Below are 5,160 nucleotides of genomic sequence, written 5' to 3'. Positions count from 1 at the left end.
GAATAAAACAAATGTTTTTTTTTCTTACCTTAAAATTTGACTTTCCCTGTGGGCTGTTAGGCTCGCGGGGGCTGAAAATGCTTCATTTTATTGCGTCATTCTTGGTGCGGACTTTTTTGGCGCAAATTATTTTTTCTGTTTCCGGCGTCATACGTGTCGCCAGAAGTTGCGTCATTTTTTACGTTCTTTTGCGCCAAAAATGTCGGCGTTCCGGATGTGGCGTCATTTTTGGCGCCAAAAGCATTTAGGCGCCAAATAATGTGGGCGTCTTATTTGGCGCTAAAAAAATATGGGCGTCACTTTTGTCTCCACATTATTTAAGTCTCATTTTTTATTGCTTCTGGTTGCTAGAAGCTTGTTCACTGCCATTTTTTCCCATTCCTGAAACTGTCATTTAAGGAATTTGATCAATTTTGCTTTATATGTTGTTTTTTCTATTACATATTGCAAGATGTCCCATGTTAAAGCTGAGTCAGAAGATACTTCTGGAAAATCGCTGCCTGGTGCTGGAGCTACCAAAGCTAAGTGTATCTGCTGTAAACTTTTGGTAGCTGTTCCTCCAGCTGTTGTTTGTATTGAATGTCATGACAAACTTGTTAATGCAGATAATATTTCCTTTAGTAAAGTTACATTACCTGTTGCTGTTCCATCAACATCTAATACTCAGAGTGTTCCTGATAACATAAGAGATTTTGTTTCTAAATCCATTAAGAAGGCTATGTCTGTTATTCCTCCTTCTAGTAAACGTAAAAAGTCTTTTAAAACTTCTCATTTTTCAGATGAATTTTTAAATGAACATCATCATTCTGATTCTGATAATGGCTCTTCTGGTTCAGAGGATTCTGTCTCAGAGGTTGATGCTGATAAATCTTCATATTTATTTAAAATGGAATTTATTCGTTCTTTACTTAAAGAAGTCCTAATTGCATTAGAAATTGAGGATTCTGGTCCTCTTGATACTAAATCTAAACGTTTAGATAAGGTTTTTAAATCTCCTGTAGTTATTCCAGAAGTTTTTCCTGTTCCTGGTGCTATTTCTGAAGTAATTTCCAGGGAATGGAATAATTTGGGTAATTCATTTACTCCTTCTAAATGTTTTAAGCAATTATATCCTGTGCCATCTGACAGATTAGAATTTTGGGACAAAATCCCTATGGTTGATGGGGCTGTCTCTACTCTTGCTAAGCGTACTACCATTCCTACGGCAGATGGTACTTCCTTTAAGGATCCTTTAGATAGGAAAATTGAATCCTTTCTAAGAAAAGCTTACTTGTGTTCAGGTAATCTTCTTAGACCTGCTATATCTTTGGCGGATGTTGCTGCAGCTTCAACTTTTTGGTTGGAAGCTTTAGCGCAACAAGTAACAGATCATAATTCTCATAGCATTATTATTCTTCTTCAACATGCTAATAATTATATTTGTGATGCCATCTTTGATATCATTAGAGTTGATGTCAGGTATATGTCTCTAGCTATTTTAGCTAGAAGAGCTTTATGGCTTAAAACTTGGAATGCTGATATGTCTTCTAAGTCTACTCTGCTTTCCCTTTCTTTCCAGGGTAATAAATTATTTGGTTCTCAGTTGGATTCTATTATCTCAACTGTTACTGGAGGGAAAGGAACTTTTTTACCACAGGATAAAAAATCTAAAGGTAAATTTAGGTCTAATAATCGTTTTCGTTCCTTTCGTCACAACAAGGAACAAAAGCCTGATCCTTCATCCTCAGGAGCGGTATCAGTTTGGAAACCATCTCCAGTCTGGAATAAATCCAAGCCTTTTAGAAAATCAAAGCCAGCTCCTAAGTCCACATGAAGGTGCGGCCCTCATTCCAGCTCAGCTGGTAGGGGGCAGATTACATTTTTTCAAGGTAATTTGGATCAATTCCGTTCACAATCTTTGGATTCAGAATATTGTTTCAGAAGGGTACAGAATTGGCTTCAAGATAAGGCCTCCTGCAAAGAGATTTTTTCTTTCCCGTGTCCCAGTAAATCCAGCAAAGGCTCAAGCATTTCTGAAATGTGTTTCAGATCTAGAGTTGGCTGGAGTAATTATGCCAGTTCCAGTTCTGGAACAGGGGATGGGGTTTTATTCAAATCTCTTCATTGTAAAAGAAGGATAATTCCTTCAGACCAGTTCTGGATATAAAATATTGAATCGTTATGTAAGGATACCAACATTCAAAATGGTAACTGTAAGGACTATCCTGCCTTTTGTTCAGCAAGGGCATTATATGTCTACAATAGATTTACAGGATGCATATCTGCATATTCCGATTCATCCAGATCACTATCAGTTTCTGAGATTCTCGTTCCTAGACAAGCATTACCAGTTTGTGGCTCTGCCATTTGGCCTAGCAACAGCTCCAAGAATTTTTACAAAGGTTCTCGGTGCCCTTCTGTCTGTAATCAGAGAACAGGGTATTGTGGTATTTCCTTATTTGGACGATATCTTGGTACTTGCTCAGTCTTCACATTTAGCAGAATCTCATACGAATCGACTTGTGTTGTTTCTTCAAGATCATGGTTGGAGGATCAATTTACTAAAAAGTTCATTGATTCCTCAGACAAGGGTAACCTTTTTGGGTTTCCAGATAGATTCAGTGTCCATGACTCTATCTTTGACAGACAAGAGACGTCTAAAATCGATATCAGCTTGTCGAAACCTTCAGTCACAATCATTCCCTTCGGTAGCCTTATGCATGGAAATTCTAGGTCTTATGACTGCTGCATCGGACGCGATCCCCTTTGCTCGTTTTCACATGCGACCTCTTCAGCTCTGTATGCTGAACCAGTGGTGCAGGGATTACACAAAGATATCTCAATTAATATCTTTAAAACCGATTGTACGACACTCTCTGACGTGGTGGACAGATCACCATCGTTTAGTTCAGGGGGCTTCTTTTGTTCTTCCGACCTGGACTGTAATCTCAACAGATGCAAGTCTTACAGGTTGGGGAGCTGTGTGGGGGTCTCTGACGGCACAAGGGGTTTGGGAATCTCAGGAGGTGAGATTACCGATCAATATTTTGGAACTCCGTGCAATTTTCAGAGCTCTTCAGTCTTGGCCTCTTCTAAAGAGAGAATCGTTCATTTGTTTTCAGACAGACAATGTCACATCTGTGGCATACATCAATCATCAAGGAGGGACTCACAGCCCTCTGGCTATGAAAGAAGTATCTCAAATTCTGGTTTGGGTGGAATCCAGCTCCTGTCTAATTTCTGCGGTTCATATCCCAGGTATAGACAATTGGGAAGCGGATTATCTCAGTCACCAAACGTTGCATCCGGGCGAATGGTCTCTTCACCCAGAGGTATTTCTTCAGATTGTTCAAATGTGGGGACTTCCAGAAATAGATCTGATGGCCTCATCTAAACAAGAAACTTCCCAGGTATCTGTCCAGATCCAGGGATCCTCAAGCGGAAGCAGTGGATGCATTGTCACTTCCTTGGAAGTATCATCCTGCTTATATCTTTCCACCTCTAGTTCTTCTTCCAAGAGTGATCTCCAAGATTCTGAAGGAATACCCGTTTGTTCTGCTGGTAGCTCCAGCATGGCCTCACAGGTTTTGGTATGCGGATCTTGTCCGGATGGCCTCTTGCCAACCGTGGACTCTTCCGTTAAGACCAGACCTTCTGTCGCAAGGTCCTTTTTTCCATCAGGATCTCAAATCCTTAAATTTAAAGGTATGGAGATTGAACGCTTGATTCTTAGTCAAAGAGGTTTCTCTGACTATGTGATTAATACTATGTTACAGGCTCGTAAATCTGTATCTAGGGAGATATATTATAGAGTCTGGAAGACTTATATTTCTTGGTGTCTTTCTCATCATTTTTCCTGGCATTCTTTTAGAATTCCGAGAATTTTACAGTTTCTTCAGGATGGTTTGGATAAAGCAGTGACGTGCAGTCATAGGAGGCAGGTGAGGCAGCGCCTCACCTGTCCCCTCTGTGTAACTACACTTTTTAAACACCTTTATTAAAAAAAAAAAAAACGTTATTAAAAAAAAGTTTTTATATATTTTTTTTACACTAAATGTACCCCCCCTAACCCCCCACCCCCCGCCAATGACTAGGCCACCATAGTTTTGCAATAAGGCTGCCTAATATTGCAGTATTGCACAAACAAGGAGAGGCTGTGTGTGAGCCGTTCAGCTCGCCTCCCCTCGTTTGCGCAATATATGTATATCATCCATAAGCTGCTACAGACTGCCCCCAGTGGCGCTTAATGCGTTGAAGTCTCACAGCCCAATCGCCATGCTGCTAATAATGCTCCCCATAGAGGCGGCTCTCTAAGCGCCTCGGGGAGTCGGAGCCAATCAGCACCCAGCTCTCGCGCCTCAGAGCCAATCCGCGCCCAGCTCTCTTTATCATGTAGGAGCATGGGCGCTGCCGCTGAGCCGACACTGACGCAGGCAGAGTGGCGGACAGGAGTGCTCAACCCAACGGTCCACGGAACCAGGACAGTACACGCTGTGGACGGACATGACTGTAACTTGTAAGTAAGTCCGTGCAGCTACACATCTCACAAATAGACCAAAGAATGGGATTATGACAACTGGGGAGCCCCGGTGCTGTGTGCTACACTGACAAACTGGAACAAAACTCCCTTTATGTTGTGTGCGTGCCACGTGGTAATGAGAGACTGGGGAGTATCTATCTTGCTTGTTTTGCTGTGACAGACTTGAGTGAATATGGTGTGTTTGTGTCTGTGTTTGTACAAGACAAGGAGCACTGTCGCTGTATGTGTGTAGAATCATTGTAAAATCCCATTAATTTGATTCTTTGTATTATACTGGGACTGGAGGCTAAGAAAGCCTTTCTCTATCTGGTCTGCTTTAAGGGAAAACAAATCTCATTACATCTTAAAGTCAATAGAGACTTATTCCCATACCAGTGTTTTTCTAACTGGGATTAAAGGTGTATTTGTCTAGCATAATTTACCAGATATTTTTTTTCAAAAAAGGATGAGTGTTGGATAGTTTGAGACCTAGAATTTTTTTTCCAAATACTGTGCTTTATTAAAAGTATATACATGTCTACTATATTTACATTATTAATTATTAACATACCCTCAAATGGGTGACACAGAGTGCCAGAGTAAGCCCATCCCTTTGTGTAACTGAAGGCCCCTATGACAATGACAGCGTGAAAGAGATCATC

This window comes from Bombina bombina, chromosome 2 (assembly GCF_027579735.1).
Source record: "Bombina bombina isolate aBomBom1 chromosome 2, aBomBom1.pri, whole genome shotgun sequence".
In the NCBI taxonomy this organism is placed as follows: Eukaryota; Metazoa; Chordata; class Amphibia; order Anura; family Bombinatoridae; genus Bombina; species Bombina bombina.
The sequence above is the reverse complement of the archived record's forward strand: the minus strand, read 5'-3'. Positions refer to the sequence as shown.